Below are 16,746 nucleotides of genomic sequence, written 5' to 3' on the forward strand. Positions count from 1 at the left end.
AGAAGGCCAATGGCTCCTGGCCTGGATCAGGAATGGTATGGCCAGCAGGAGCAGGACAGGGATTCTTCCCCTGTGCTCAGCACTGCTTGGGCAGCACCTCGAGTGCTATTTGCAGTTCTGGGGCCCTCAATTTAGGAAGGACATGGAGGGGCTGGAGCATGTCCAGAGAAGGGCAACAAGGCTGGGGAGGGAGCACAAGAGCTTTGAGGAGTGGCTGAGGGAGCTGGGGGTTGTTTATCCTGGAGGAGGCTCAGGGGAGACAAGACGGTGTCAGGGCACAGGTTGGACTTGATGATCTCCATGGCCTGTTCCACCCTTGCTGATTCTGGGATTCTCTGAAGCCACCCTTGGAGCAGTTGCAGGAGGAGCCCTGGGCCTCCTCTTCAGGAGCTCCAGCAGCCCAGGTCCTTCAGCTTCTCCTGCCAGCCCCAAAGCCCATCCTGTCAGTCCTGCAGAGCCTCTGCAGCTCCTCACTGCCCAGAACAGGGAGCACCAGAGCCAGACACAGCAGCCCAGATGTGCCCCCCTGGCCTGGGGTGCCTCTGGCAAGGGAGCAGCACCAGGCACTGCAGGAGCCTGCAGACAATTCCTGCAGCACTTGTAGGATGATCCTGCTGCCCAAGGGACATTCCCATGGGGCCAATTCAGGAACTGCAATGGGGAGTGGGGCCAGAGAGGAAAGGGCAAACAGGGATGGGCTGTCGGCAGGGGAGGGAACAGGGGTGGGCAATAGGAAGAAATTCATAAAAGGGAAATGGAAAGAAAGCAAAGGTGAAACCCAGAAAATGCTCAGGGAAGTTTGGGGGTGGCTGCCAGGTGCCCTGGCTCTGAGCAACAGCATCTGCAGTGGGACAGGAAACTCCCAGCTGATGGGAACAAACTTTCTGGCTGACTGCAGAGGCCAGGACAAAGCTGAGTGCTTTCCCCGCTGTCCCCAGGGGCTGATGGCATTTGTGCTCCCCCAGGTTCATGTCCCCACACCAACAGCATGGGGGTGCTCCCCCTGCTCTGTGCAATGCAAACAGGGGCTGCTGAGCCAGTGCTGCCATGTCTGTGCGTGAAAGGATGGGGCACCTGTGTGAGCTGGGGAGAGGCCAGGGCTGCAGAGGGAGGATGTTGTTGGCAGCTCCATGAGGATGCTCTGGGATGCTGCCCTGGGCTGTCCAGCGCACTGGGGATGGATCAGCCCCTGCTCTGCTGCTCCTTCCCGTCTGCCCCAGGGCCCTTGCAGAGCCCCAGCCATGCTGTCCTCAGCTGCCATGGCAACCCGCAGGACAAAGCAGTGCCAGGGCTGTTCCAGGTACAATTGCAGGGACACTCTTTGGTGCCACCAGGTGCCATGCCAATGGCCACAGGGACCCAGTCCTTGGTTTGGTGCCATGGCAACCAATGCCCGGTCCCATTGTGATGGTTGGTGGCCATGGAAAGCTGCCCTGGCCCCTTGCTCAGGGCTGGTGTCAGAGCCCAGAGCCAGAGGGGATCCCTTGCTGGGGGCTGTGCCATGGCCACCTGCTCTGTGCCACGCTGCCCGCTCAGGCATCAGGAACCAGCAGCCACCGGCACTGCCAGGGCCAAAGGCCAGGTCAGCCAGACAGAAAGGGGCAGGGCTGGGCACTGTTTCCATGGCAACTGGCACTGGGGGGGACACCTGGGTCACCTGGCCTGGCAGTTGCCATGGAAACCCCTGGCAGGTACTGAGGGCACAGCCCCTGGCACTGAGACACTGCTGGGCCGGGTGCTGAGCACAGGGCTGAGCACGCAGAGATGGTTTTGTTCTTGCTGAGCTGCAGCACAGCCAAGGCCTGTCCTGCCCCTCGTCCAGCCACGCTGGGGAGGGGCTGGGGCTGCGGGGGAGCTGGGCAGGGGACACAGCCAGGACAGGGGACCCCAACTGACCCCGGGCATAGCCCAGACCAGAGCACATCATGCTCAGGGTGTGAAGGGGGGAACAGGGAGGAAGGGGGAAATTTTGGAGGGTGGGCTTTTTCCTTCCCGGGTAGCACTTAGGCAAGAGGGGGCCCTGTTTCACCAGTGGGCAGGGTCACTACCAAAGACACAGACACCAACCTAAGGAATTGTGTCATTTATATCATGCACAGCTGCAAAGATTTACAAAAGGATAAGCTCAACAAAGCACATCATCATTAGCAAAGAATTACAAAAGAAGCTCAGCAATCCATCATAACCCATCATTACATTTTGATGACTAACCCCTTGGTGAAACACTTGGAGGTGTTTGTGGCAGACAAAGATTCTGGCTGACTATCAAGGTACACCTTACAGACATCAGTAGTACTTTAGTGACACCGTTCTTCATTCTTTATTCTCAATCTCATTCGAATTAGGAACAAGAATTCTGTTTTCCATGGAGCTGGCACCTTTTAAATTCCAGAATAATTCCCCCAGGCCCTTTGCTGTTCAGCTTTACCATGCTGTCTGTGGCTAACAAGGCTTGGGGGGGCCCTTTCCCCTCTGGCTGGAAGGGGCCGGGTCCCAGTCCCTGAGGGGCACCCAGGCTCCTGGATGGAATTCCTGTGCAAGTCCCTCAGTGTCACAGCAGCCTTCACACGGAGCCCCGTGGATCAGAGCATTTTCCAATGGGGCCCTTGGGGCAAACAGGGAGATCTGGTCTGGCAGGATGTGTAAAACAATCTCCTGTCAGATCTACTTGTTCTCACACAGAATCCTTGGCTGCAGGGACACATTCCCATTGTTCCTGCCCAGGTTTCAGGACTCAGAGTTGTCTTTCCTAGCAGCTGTTCCTTCAGCTGCCTCGGGAGGGCCTTTTGGCCTCTGGACCCACACTCTGGCTCCATTATTAGGGCTGCTGCATCCAAACCCTTTATCTTCACAAACGGTGGTGACTGGAGGTGGATCTTCTGTTTTCACAATTGTTCTTAAAATTGCAAGATCAATAATTGTGCTACCCTGTCACGGGATTGAATAATCCAATTCTGATCACTATTGTTTAACAGAATTACTGTAATTTCTCCTGGATATTCTGCATCAATTCCTCCTGCCATGACAGGAACACTTTGCAAGGCCAAGCTCCAAGGGAGCAGTTACCAAAGCAAAGTGTCCTGGAGGAATCTGAATTCCTGTTTCAGTATTGATAGCTCTCATTTGCTTTGAATTTATCATAATGAATTCCAATGCATGAAGGCCCAGCCCTGCAGCCTCTGGGCTGGACCTGCCAGGGGCCATCACAGCCAGAACAATTTCCCAGGCAGTCCAAGTCTCACTGCCCATGGTTGGATTTGCAAATTGGGGGCAGCCGTGCACAGCCTGGGGGTTTCCATTTCCCCAGTGGGCCATTGTGAAGGGCATGGAGCACATCTGGGAGATGGGTTCTCCATGGGCAAAGGTTCCCATCTCCTCATTTTTTCAACTGCTCTTTTATCAATCCCTTCACCTGCACAACCAATCCTACAGCTTGTGCATAGTCTGGTACATGAAAAACCCTGCAGGCTTAATCACTGTATTTTTCACAGGAACAGACAAAGCACTCTGCATCACAGTAGCAGCAAACCCTGTAAAAATGGCCAATTTCCTCCCTTCCTCCTTTTTTCATTGTATACAATCTCACAAAGCTGACCACTGACATTAGGGGCCAGGCCAATCCTGTTCTGTAGGGTATTTAGTGTTACATGCCTGAGCAGCAAAGATACCAAATTAGTATTGTCAGCACTACTTCACATTATTATTATTTTATATGTAGATAGTGATATAGAAATATAGATATAGATAGATATAGACACACAAATGTATAAAAATCTATAAATATATATTAAGGTCTTATTATCCTTTAAATACATATATAGTTGGTTATTATATTGATATTTCACTTGCACAAATGCCTCTGAGCTCAAGATTAAAACCTTCTTCTGTTGCTCCATGTAGGAGCATTCCAACAATAATTGCTTCTTCTGAAGATGCTGTTTCCAATGTACTCTCAACAGATGAATCTCTGTCTGCCCAAACCCACAAGGTCTTTTCCTTTTCCATTTGCAATTTTTTGATGCATTTGAAGCCATCCAGGGGTGAAGCTTCTTTTACCCAACTGCCCCACTGCTCCCACGGGGCTCCGACCTCAGCCCACTCCAGAGGCAGGGAACTCCAGGGAAGGGCTTCCCAGCTGGGAATTTCTGATGGGACTGATTCCTCACATTTAGATTGAACAAGTGAAATTTTGTTGGGATCTGGCCAGACTGTGCCAGTTTTGTTTTACAGTGTGCAAAGTCAGCACCAAAGACACAGACTCCAACTGAAGGAATCATTGTCATTTCCTGCAGTTCAGAGCAAAGAATCACAAAAGGAGCAGCTCAGCAATGCACCCAACCATCCCCACCAAAGATTGCCTGCAGTGATTAATAAAGATCCAGCATCATTTACCCTCAGCCTTTACCATCCCCCAGATCCACACAGCAGCTGGGGAAGCTGTCACAGCCAAGGGCTGCAGACCCACTCCTGGGCACTGGGAACTCCTGCAGGTGCCTCCAGCCCCAGGTGAGGCTCCAACCCCACTGTGAGAGGGCCCAGCTCTGACAGTGCTGAATGAACAAACTGACAGCACTGCTAGTGTGGCAACATCTGGTTTCATCCTCCTCTTGGGTCCCTCCCAAATCCTGGCCAGGGCTAAAGGAGGAACCAAGGGAAGTATCTTTGACCATACAGCACCAAACAAGGCCAGATGTCAGATTTCATGGCCTTGTCTGGCTTCTAAATACACAAAGGTCAATACATGTTTCACTAAGGAGTGGCTACATCTACCACAGGGCTCATGACCATGCATATTTCATCAGGGAGCAGATACAAAGATAACCTTTGCTTGGAAGGTTCATCCAGAGGCCACCTTTTGCTCAGGGCCTGCTGTCCAGGCCTCACTCAGGGCTGGTGTCCAGGCCTTGGCACTTCAGGGATGTGGTTTAGTGCTGGGCTTGGCACTGCTGGGTGAGCAGCTGCACTGGGTGAGCTCAGAGGGCTTTTCTAACAGAAAGGATTCTGTGATTCCATGATTCTATCCACTGCATTCAGCTGGGTCTATTTTAGCAGCATTACTTTGCTCCAAAAGTTGCCTCTTGCACAGCTCCTGTGGCCTGAGGTGTCAGCTCCTTCAGCTCCTGGTGCTGAGCTGCTCATGCTGAACGGAATGACTTGGAGAGAAGAACAGAGTCCATGCAATTCCTTCTGGGACACGGAGAGGGGAGGCTTTGCAAACACGAGCATTGTTTGCTGTGGCCTCCTCCTCTGTCCTTCATGCCTTTCAGCACTTTGAACCAGCCAAGAGCTTTCTCCAAGAGTGCAATGGAGCAGCTGCTCCTGCTCCCGGGCCTGGCTCTTCCCAGTCTCGGCCGTTGAATGATTCTGTCCCTCTTGCTGTGCCCTCTGTTCCCCCAGGGCTCGCTGGCTGCTGCCCAGGACTGTGGCACTGGCACAGATCCAGTGCTCCAGACCCTCCCTTCTGTACCCTTGGAGCTGCCTGGGCACAGCAGCCTTTTCCATCTGGAAGCTCCCCATGGACAGGGAGTGCCCACCTCCGTTCCTTGCACAGCCTCCAGGAGCCCAGGGCTGCCATCTCCAGTCCCTGCTGGCCCTGGGGGCTCCCAGGTGCCTCAGGCTGCTGTGACACTGCTGCACACGGGAGGGAAGAGGAGCCGGGGCTATGCTCAAAGTCAGCTGCATGTGCTGCTGCTGCTGCTGCTGCTGCTGCTGTGGGGTCATTTGTGCAGCCCTGTCTGCCCAGAGTCAGGGATCAGATCCTGCCAGTCTCTTCCAGCCCTGGCTGCTCAGAGTTTGGGCCTTGGAGCCTCATGTGGCCAAAGGCAGCTGCTGCTGGTGCCTCTGTGTGTGCCCGTGTTCAGCAGTGCTGCTCCATCAGTCTGTGCCCAGCAATGGGGAAAAGCCTCAGCCCTGCAGGGCCAAGAGCTGCCGGACTCTGCCTGAGCAGCTCAGCCAGCAGGAAGGGAGCTGCTCCACACGGGAATGAGGAGCAAAGGACATTGCTTTTTGATAGGACATGTTTTCTATTGAAAGGAGAAAAAAGGAAAAAGGAAAAAAATAGGTTAATTGTAAAAGATAAGAATAAAATCCAAGTTTTAGTGAAAAAGCATAACATAATGTTAGTGAAAAAACCAAAACATAAATGCAAAGTTACATTCTTTGCATTAAGAAATAAATGATCTTTTGAAAAAGAGAACTCAGTTATTTCCATTGTAAATGTGCTGATGGCATGGATCCATCTTACTGACCTCAGCAACCTCTTAAAAGATTTTGGGCTTTGTTTCCAACATTGGTATGTGAAATTGTGGTCGAAGCAAGAAGAAATTGCTTTGTGCCCTTCCAGCTCCAAGCAGGACTGGGAATGGAAACTCTGTCAAAGCCCAAGTCCCTTAGAAGATGACCTTCCTTCTCAGCCTGGGAAGGAGCTGCACATTGCTTTTGAAACTGCCAGGGATTTCTTAGAGACACAAAGTCCAACTTACAGCTTTTTGCTCTGGTTTGGAAGTGCAGAAGGGCAATTCTCCATCCACCAGCTCCAGACTGCACTGCCTCAGGAGCACGGCCCACTTGCCAGCTTTGGCCCACTCGTGGAACTTCTAGAGGAGGAAGAAAGTGCAATTGCACAATTCCAGCCAATAAAGAAGGAAGAATGGGACAGACAAAACACCCTGTACAGATGCCGACCTTCAGCCAGGACTGTGGAGAGTTTGGGTCCTTGCCAGTTGGATGTGTGTCCCCAGCTGCAATCTCTGTGTGGAGAGATTTATTAATAATTGGTTAGCTGAAAAAGGCCATACTGACATAATGCCGCTGGTTAAGCTGAAGGAGGAAAGTCAGCAGTCAGCAAGCTGAAAGGAGAGGTCAGCAGTCAGTGACCTTGCTGCAACATGAGGATAGGGAGTAGAGATTATTCCTGAATATATCCTGAGAATATGTAGAAAGTATCAAAAGTAGAACCATAGGAATGCAGAAGTAGGCGTAGGTGCTGATATGTAACTGACCAATCCTGAGCTCAACTTTTGCAATATGTATGAAGCTCATTATGAACTGTATTTAAGCTGCCGTACTGATCAATAAAATTGGGCCTGTGATGATCTAATTGATGTCTGTGTCTCCTTCCGTCGACATGTCTGGGCCTGCAGCAGGGTCTCACTCACCTGCCAAAGCAGAAAGCTCAGGCGCTGTGCTCACAATGGGCTCGTCTGATGCAAAGCTGTCAGAGCAATGTGAGGGCAGAGCCAGCCCAGCTGGGCCCAGGGCTGAGCCCAGCAGAGCCCTGGCAGAGCCCAGAGCAGCCTCAGCACCCGCAGAGCCTGGCTGCAAGGAGAGAAAGCAGAAATGCCCATCAGCTGAGGGCTCCTGTGCCCTTGTGCCAAGGCCTGTGGTGCCCAGGCCATGCTGGCTGTGCCCAGAGCTGTGCCCAGAGCTGCCCATCCCTGCTGCCTTTGACAGCAGAGCAGGAGGGCAGGACATGTACCCAGCCTGCAGCCAGCCATGGCACATCCAGCCCTCAGCAGCTGCCCAGAGCAGGATGCTCCTGTGCTTGCTGCCATCTCCCAAAAGCTCTGATCCCACCCTGCCAAGCACACAGGGACCCACCTCACGCCAGCCACGGCTGCAAGAAAAGCTGCTCCCAAACCATGGCCTCAGCCTTCTCCAAGGGCACGGCCCATCCATGCCACAGCTGCTCCCCAGCAGTTCCCCATCCACACTGGACCATCTGGAATGCTTCCTCTGGAAAAACAAACAACATATTATTGAAAAGACATTAGATTGAAAAAGGGAAAACAAGAAAAACAGTAAAAACTCTTATCTCTGTCAGGGCCTTGAGAAAGGCCCAACCCCTGCATGCCAGGGAAAAACCCAGCCATGAGTGAGGGAAGCCCACACTTTCTCTCTTCCCCCCTGTACTGCCCCCCAAAATCACGGTGATCCCAAAGCAAACAAAGCAGTGGAGCAGCCCAAGCCCTTCCTTGCCTGCACAGCAAAGCAGCTGTGCACAGGTTCTGGAGTCCCACCTCTGCTCCCACCATGGGGTTGGTTTGTGTTGGGCTGGCTGCCCCAGCCCCAGCCCCAGCCCAGGGCACGGTGGGTGCTGGGGGCTGCTGGCAGGGCCAGGAGCCCACTCCCATTTTATACCCACCCCAGCCCATCCTCCCAGGCCTGCCAAAAGCAGCTGGGCAGTGACTGAAGAATGAGTTGCCCCAGCAAAGGGGGAACCTTTAGTTCCTTGCCACACTGGGCCATGCCCAAATCTGGCAGAATTTCCCCAGATGGAGACTCATCTGCAAATTCTCTGGGGAGTTTGGCTTTGAAGAAGGTGCCAGAATCAAAGTCCATCACCTTCAGCCTCCAGTGGCCAGGCTGAGGAAGAGCTTGTCATCCTTGATGTCACCCTCGCTGTGTCCAGCAGCAGCAGCAGCAGCAGCATCCCCACCTGGTATCGCTTCTCCAGGGGCTCCTTCTCCTTCCTTGGGGGGAGACCAGGCTTTCAGGGCTCTGCCCAGGGCCCCAGCTGTCAGGGAACCAGGACAAGCAAAACCAGCTTGGATGATGGCCACCAGTGCTGGGCAGAGCAGCTCAGCTCCAGCACAAGGGCTGCGTGTTCCCATCCCATGAGCCTGGTGCAGTGACACAGGCAGCACAAAAAGGGCTGGGTTCCTTTGCTTCTGACTGCCAAGGCATGTATGGAGCTGGAACTTACCAGGGCCCTGGATACTCCAGGGACCTGGAGAACCATTCCCAGCAATTGGGAAAATCCTAGGTGCTCCATCCACTCATAGATGAGGACTCCAAAATTGCCCGAAATTTGGTCCAGCTTTTAGAGGCCAAAAAGAGCAAGTCCAAGTGACTTGATGATATTTTTAGCCTAGAAAGCCCTGCAGCTGATGGCACACTTCATAATCAACAGGGGACACAGCTAGGCCAAAGCCCAGACCTCTGCTGGGAGCCTTTCTCCTCAAATACCTTTCAGACAAATCTCCATGCAAGTCAGTTGGGAAAGTTTCTTCAAATGATCCATTTCTGGCACATAACTACACAGGGTTATGTGAAAGATTCTAAAGCAGCTGCTCTGGAGTCAAAGAGTCAGCACTAAGAGTCCTTGTCATCTCTTGGTAGCTAAATCACACTTTGGGGGAGTTGAAGGACTTTGGAATGAGCTAGAGAGCGGACCTCTGAGTTTTTTCGATGATGCCATTGCTTTTTCTTCTCTTCTTCATAGACAGGGTGAGTTTGGCTCACATCTCCACCGCATGGCTCACAAGGCCGCAAGACTTGTAGTTACAAGCACTTTGCAGAATTTCTCAGCCAAGAAGACACGGCCAACAAGGACATTTGTGTTTTGGAGTCAACCATTCAATATTTCATCTTATGGACTCATGCTACAGTGTAAGCTTCCTTAGCCAATCATGTTATGACACACAAACCTACAGCACTGCATCCTAAACTTCTTGTTTACCATTGTAACTACTTTGATTTTTTCTAGATCTTGAACTCTAAAACTCTAAACTTTCCTCCACTTCAACTTTCCTGCCTGTGTCTGCTATAAACTAGAAATCCTCATTCTCGCTTCTAGCACCTAAGTTTGGAAGCACTTTCCAAGGTCTCCAATCAAATCCTGTGTTTAATTCTAAGCTTTGCTGACAAGACCAGAGGTCTGAGATTTCCCTGCATTTGGGTTTCCAACAACACTGATGCTGTTAGTTGCAGAGTGTCCAGGATCCCTCTTGCAAGTCAACTCTGGCAGGAACAAGGCGGCTGCGGGGGGGCTGCTTGTGGCCTCTGACAGCCCATTGCCCAGGGCTTGCCAGCGCCCCAGCCCGGCCAAGCTGCCCGGCAGCAGCGCCACAGCCCCACAGCAGCTCCAGAGCAGCCCCATCCAGAGGCACCTGGGAGCCCTCAGCAAGGCAGCCAGCAGCACACGGGCAGGAGGACACGGATGGCCCTTCCGGCCTGGCACAGGGCTTGTGGCCATCTCCAGGCACCGCTCTGGCAGGGATCCCCGCAGCCCCGGCCCCTGTCCAGCCGTTCTGTGGGCAGCACAAAGGCTTCATCAGTACCACCAAAGGCCAAGGGGCTTCTGGCCATTTTCCCTGCAGCACTGCACGCCTGGGCAGGTAGCTGAGCACAAGCACCCTTTTCACCCTTTCCTGTCTCTTGCCCTGCAGAGCCTGGGCAGCAAAGAAAAGCTCCTGACAGTCTGTGTATCATAACACATTCTAGAATTATTTACAGTAATCTAAAATCTACAATAATATATATAATTCTATATACTCTAAAATTTATTTATTTACAATATAGATTAAAAATGGAAAAGAAGAAAGAAAAATCTTAGAGAAAAGGAAAATTAACCCTGGCACAGGTTGCCCCAGCAAAGACAGCCTCCCAGATCAGCTCTCCTCCTCAGTCATCCCGCAGACCATGCAGCCGAGCCCCGACAGGCGAGGCCGAGTGATCCATGCCCTGCGCAGCTGATCGTGCAGCCTCTGGATGGTGGAATATCGCCCACGCTGTATTGCCAGGAGGTCATGTAGTTTTCAAGTGTCAGCTGTGACACGGCACTGCTCGTGTCCTCTGTCAGGCATTCCAGGGCTGCAAGAGAGAGGAACAGAGGCACAGTCAGAGCCGGACCTGCGGGGAGCCGAGGAGAGCCCCCTGTAAGGGCCATCCCAGCCGGCTCTTGCCATGGCCAGGAGGGAGCAGGGAGCAAGGGGATCAGCCCAAAGCTGCTGGCCACCAATGGCCCACGTGGCCCTGAAAGCTCCGTGTGCTCTGCCCACGGCAGCAGAGCCCTCCGCAGCTGGGGCAGGGCTTGCAGCTCCCCCCCCGGCAGCCCCCGCTGTCAGCCCACTTCCCTCACTCACCAGTGCAGATCAGCTGCAGCTCTTGCTGCTGCCCCCTCAGGTTCCGCCCGGCCATGCCTGTGAACACAGAGCCTGTCACGGCCCCAGCGGCACAGCTCCCTGCCAGCCGCGCTGCCGGCGCTGTGGCCACAAGGGCTGCTGACCCAGCACGGCTCAGCCCGGGCCCTTGCCGCACGCTGCCGCCCAAGGGCACGGCTGCCAGAGGGCGGCAGCAGCAATGCCCAGGCTAGGCGGGGCTCCACGGCGCCGAGCCCGGCTGGCGCTGCCGGGGCTGCAGGCGGGGCTGGGGCCGAGCTGCGGCGGGCAGGGCCGGGGAGGGAGCCCGGGCTCGTGGCTGTGGTAGTCAGGGAGAGGCGCTGCGGAAGATGACGCAATGTGACGGAAAGCCAGGACCCTCTGTTCCCCATAGATAAGACCCTCAGTTATTCATAGATAAGAAATTAACATAGGAATGTGGCCCCACTAACAGTAGGAATGTTGCCCCACTGAATCCAGTAACTTTCCACTCCTTACCCAGTACTTTTCCATTCCCTACTAACCATAGGTAAGAAAGACAAACCCCTTTTTGACGTAGAGACCCCCAAGACTATAAGACCCCAGAAGAAGAAGTAATAAACGCCTTTTGACCGTCCACCACATTGGTGTCTGCGTGTGTCATTGGCCCGAACGGCCCTGGAGAGAGGGCTGTCGAGCTGTACCTCAGAACCAGGTCGCCTGCCTTGGAATAGAAGGCAACATTCTGGTGCCGAAACCCGGGACAGCGGCTTGCGCCCGGCGAACGGGGACACTCCTGGAACGAGGACGGCGGCTGCGGCAGCAGGACTGACCGCAGCGGGGGGGGACGCCCCCCGGACCAGCTTGGACAATGGAATCCACAGCGAAGGTCGTAAGTCAGGCTCATGAGTGATGGGGAATTAAAGGTGAGCTCAGGAATTCTAATCTTGCTATTGCAAGGCTCCTAGAGCTGGGGACGATCGAACGTCCGGTAAATATATTATATTCGGAAGCGCGGGAGAAGTGCACTGCCGCCTCAGCAGAGGACTCTAAGTCCGCAGGCAGTGGTAAAAACCTCAAAGCGTGGGGGAAAGTAGAAGAGGCCCTACGCAAGACGTTAGAAGAACAGGAGATGCGGGAAGCTGCGCGTATATGTTTATTAGCTACACCAAAGCTGGGGGTGGGGGCCGCGACGCAGACCGCCTCTGAGAGCGATCGGATTGAAGGCGGGAATATGCGGGGGCCGGGCGCGTTTCACCCCTTCCCGAGCCCGAGTCCAGACCCCCCAGAGCCCCCAGGGGACCCCCCGGAACCCCCAGGGGACCCCCCGACCTTCCCGCGGAGCCCGCCAGGTCCTAGCCCCCCCGCGGAACTGTCCGAAAAATCCGTGGTTTCTCTATCCGTCTCTTCCCCGCCGGCCGCCGGTCCGGCGCAAGAAGCAGAGCAGCGCGCGCGATGCTTCTGGCAGGGACTCGCGGAGGAGGCGCGGAACGAGGCCGGATTGTCGGACCCCACCAGGATCGGTAAAAACTCGCCCCTACCATGTGCGTTTAAAAATGGCGCCGAACCACATGGCGAGGGCGGAAGGGAGGAGGCGGGGGGCGGAAACGCAGTCAGCCTGCTTAACAATGCATGCGCGGGCGAGCGGGGAGAAGGGGCAGCCCCCGCGGTAGAGCGCAAAACCAACCAGAGCGCTCTATTCAAATTAGGTCCTTATAGGGCAAGGACCTCCCCCGGCAGGAGGCGGGGGGACCACAGGGGGAGGGAGCAGCACCACCCCCAAAGGGAGGAGCGAGGTCGAAGCCGAACAAAATGGCACGGAGTGCCGGAAGTGTACCGGCAGTCAGCTTCCGGCTCAGAGTCAAGTAACAGCTGCTCAGACAGCTTGGAAGAGCCGACCGAGCCCGGCTGCGATTCGGAAACCGAGAGAGCAGAATTGGTGCGGTTTCGAGCGAAACCGAATAAAGCTTTAAACAATATCGGGAAACAATCGCAACACAAACTCACCGATTGGGGAAAAATAAAAGCAGCCTGTGGGGACCGGGCACCAGCAGCCTCCATGCACGCTTTCCCGGGGGGGATTGCCGGAGCGCGGGGGAATCAACAAAGGGCATATACCCCAGTTAACCCAAAAGAAGCCAAAGCGATTTCAGAAATAGGGATCAACTCAGCGGTAGTACCCACTCTTGAGGACGACCTTTCTAGCGATAACAATCTGCTCACTTTTGATATTACGCAAATAAACTGCATGCATTTTCATGGGGCGGGGCGGATTGTATTTAAGCAGGAATGGCAGGACGACCGCGTTAGCCCAGGCTTCCGGGGAAGGGCAGCAACTCAGCGAGCTGTCCCCAGCCGGCACAGCTTTCCCAGGCAGCACCCGAGAGACCCGCACGGGTGAGACCCAAGCACCAAGGGTGATTCTGTGTGATTTTGCTGTTGGGGCTTGTCGCCACAGGGCAAGCGAGCCCAGACCACTACCCCCATCAGCCATTCAGGTGGGTCATGCGACACCTTAGTAGTGGCAAAGCACTCAGAGAAATCACCACACCAAACACCCCATCCTTCGTGCTCCGCATCACCGACCAGTTCCCAGGACAGCCAAGGGTAAACCCCTATTCCCTACACGTCAGACACTTGTACCTATCCTACTGGTGCCCAGCTTCAAACCCTGGGAAAAGCTACTGCAATCACCCAGGGTGGGGATATTGTGGGCACTGGGGCTGCGAAACCATAGTTACAGATGCCAGACCGTCGGGGCCTGGGTGGGATCCACAAGAGCCAGACAAATTCTTACAGTTCACCTGGGCACCCATTGGCTGCAAAATACCCTTCTTCTTTCGCGAAAACCCCCATCGAAACCAACTTAAAATCCCTAACTTTCGGGCGTGCACAGATTACAACATGACGGTCTTGCAGCCAGATCACCCTAGCTGGGCCACAGGCAGAACGTGGACAGTGGTCCTTCAAGGGTCAAAAGAGAGGGTGAACGTGCAAATTATCAGGCTCCAGCCGTCAGCACCCCGAGCAGTCAGACCCAACAAAGTGATTAAAAGTGTGCCGAAAGGGAGAAACATAACCCACCCCAAAACCTTACCCACAGGGGTCAGCAATGTCCCGACCGGTCAAGCGGAAACCTTTCAGATGAGTCGCTTAACCGGGTCAGACGCAGACCCAATCCTTCATATGTTAGAAGCTGCCTTTGTATCCCTGAACGAATCCAACCCTAACCTAACCGAATCCTGCTGGCTTTGTTACGATGTCAAACCCCCCTTTTACGAAGGAGTCGCTTTAGACACTCCCTTCAGTTATTCCTCAGCCGACGCCCCTCACCAGTGCAGATGGGACACCCCTTGCAAAGGAATCACCCCGAGTCAAGTCACAGGCTGAGGCAGATGCTTTGGCAATGCAACCCTAGCTAAGCGGAAAGGGGACGTTTGCACCAAAATTGTCAAGCCTAACAGGAAAAACAGTAAGTGGGCGGTCCCATCCACATCGGGGATGTGGGTTTGCCAGCGATCCGGAGTGAGTCCCTGTGTGTTTCTTCCCAAATTCAGTGACTCTAACGACTTCTGTGTCCAAGTTCTTATTGTTCCTAGGGTTTTGTACCACCCAGACGAAGAGATGTACCATCTTCTTGAGGGACCCAGCCGGATCCACAAAAGAGAAATAATGACAGGTATAACTATCGCAATGCTGCTCGGCCTGGGAGCAGCCGGAACGGCCACGGGTGTCTCAGCCCTAGCGACACAGCACCAAGGACTGTCACAGCTGCAGGCAACGATTGACGAGGACCTGCAGAGGATCGAGAAATCCATCTCCTATCTAGAGAAGTCGGTCTCCTCACTCTCAGAAGTGGTCTTGCAGAACAGGCAAGGCCTGGACCTCCTGTTCATGCAGCAAGGGGGCCTGTGTGCCGCCTTGAAAAAGGAATGTAGTTTCTATGCAGACCACACGGGAGTCGTGAGAGACTCCATGGCGGAACTCCGGAACAGACTGGCTCAGAGGCAGAAAGACAGGGAGGCCCAACAGGGCTGGTACGAGTCCTGGTTCAATCAATCACCTTGGCTAACCACTCTGATTTCTGCCTTGATAGGTCCATTGGCGATGCTGTTTCTAACAGTCACCTTCGGACCATGCCTGCTGAACAAGCTGGTCTCGTTCGTTCAGAGCCGCCTGGAACGGACCAACATCCTGTTCATAGGGCGACGACAATTGCTGTGAATTCAACCAGGGAATTCAACCTAGGAACACTGCCAGTCACGAGATTTTCTAAACTTGTCTGGCAAAAGCTTACTCAGGTTTCCCAAAATCCCTTTCCCTTGTCAAGCTACAACCTTATACCTCATTTCAATACCTATGTACATGACTACCTCATTCATTTGTGAAAAGTGGGGGGGAGATGTGGTAGTCAGGGAGAGGCGCTGCGGAAGATGACACAATGTGACGGAAAGCCAGGACCCTCTGTTCCCCATAGATAAGACCCTCAGTTATTCATAGATAAGAAATTAACATAGGAATGTGGCCCCACTAACAGTAGGAATGTTGCCCCACTGAATCCAGTAACTTTCCACTCCTTACCCAGTACTTTTCCATTCCCTACTAACCATAGGTAAGAAAGACAAACCCCTTTTTGACGTAGAGACCCCCAAGACTATAAGACCCCAGAAGAAGAAGTAATAAACGCCTTTTGACCGTCCACCACACTGGTGTCTGCGTGTGTCATTGGCCCGAACGGCCCTGGAGAGAGGGCTGTCGAGCTGTACCTCAGAACCAGGTCGCCTGCCTTGGAATAGAAGGCAACACGTGGCTCACCCATGAACCTGATGGCCGCCTCTCGCAGGGGCTCCTGTGGCCTCTCCAGGTAGCGCAGGGCCCGGCGCACGTGCTCGGCCGCTCTGCTCCTGTCCTCTGCCAGCTGCAGAGAGCGGCAGGAGGGAAGGGTTGGCGCAGGCTCAGCCTCTGGGCCGGGCGCTGCCTGCGCCCAGCCCCGGCCTTCCCTGCCCGCACAGACCTGAGGCGCGGCCAGCAGCCGCTGGCCAAGGGCTCCCGAGGGCAGGGGGCAGAGAGCCGGCTGCTCCCCGGGGAGCCGCGGTGCCGGCCCGCAGGCCCGCCGGGCCGGGGCTCCATGGGCACCCGGCTCGGGCCCACGGGAGCCTGGAGCAGAGCCCGCGCGGCCTCTGGCTGCAGCAGCAGGCAGGGGCACAGCTGCCCGGCCCGCACACTGAGCATCGCCCTCAGGGGGCTTCTCCGGGCTGAGGCTGGCGCTTGCAGGCCGTCCTTATCAGGAGCTCAGCCAACTTCCACAGCTTCTTGTTCTTCAGCAGTCGTTCAAGATCCCTCCTTTTCAGGAACTCAGCCACAGAAAGCAGCGTTTCCTGAGAAGCCTGGAGAGCAGCACAGACGCAGAGATGGCCCCACAGCGCAGGGCACAGGACCCGCGTCCCTGTGCCAAGGCCTGGAGGAGGCTGCAGCCTGGCAGGCACCAGGACAGGAGGCAGCCGAGCTCCCTGACAGGGGGACAGCAGCAGCCCACGAGTCCTCACCTGTGCCACCTGCTGATTCTCATCATGGCAGTGGAGGAAGAGTGGCAGCAGGCTCTGGTGCAGGGGTGTCTTCAGGGCCTTTTTTGCCTTTTCCTTTGGATAAGTCACCAATGTTTGGAAGAGCAGTATGGAGATCAGCTGCACCTGGCTATTGTCCTGTATGAAAGGAAGAAAAAAAGACCTCAGCACTGGCTGCACGGAGCTCAGCTTGGTGCAAGCCTGCAAATCCACAGGGCATAAAGTGTCTGGGTAGCACCCAGTGGCTGTGGCTGGGAGCAGTGAGCCTTACATGGTCAAAGAGTGGCAGGAGCGCCTCAAGCAGCTGCATTGTGATGGGGCTG

The sequence above is a fragment of the Ammospiza nelsoni genome, chromosome 23 (assembly GCF_027579445.1).
Source record: "Ammospiza nelsoni isolate bAmmNel1 chromosome 23, bAmmNel1.pri, whole genome shotgun sequence".
Lineage (NCBI taxonomy): Eukaryota > Metazoa > Chordata > Aves > Passeriformes > Passerellidae > Ammospiza > Ammospiza nelsoni.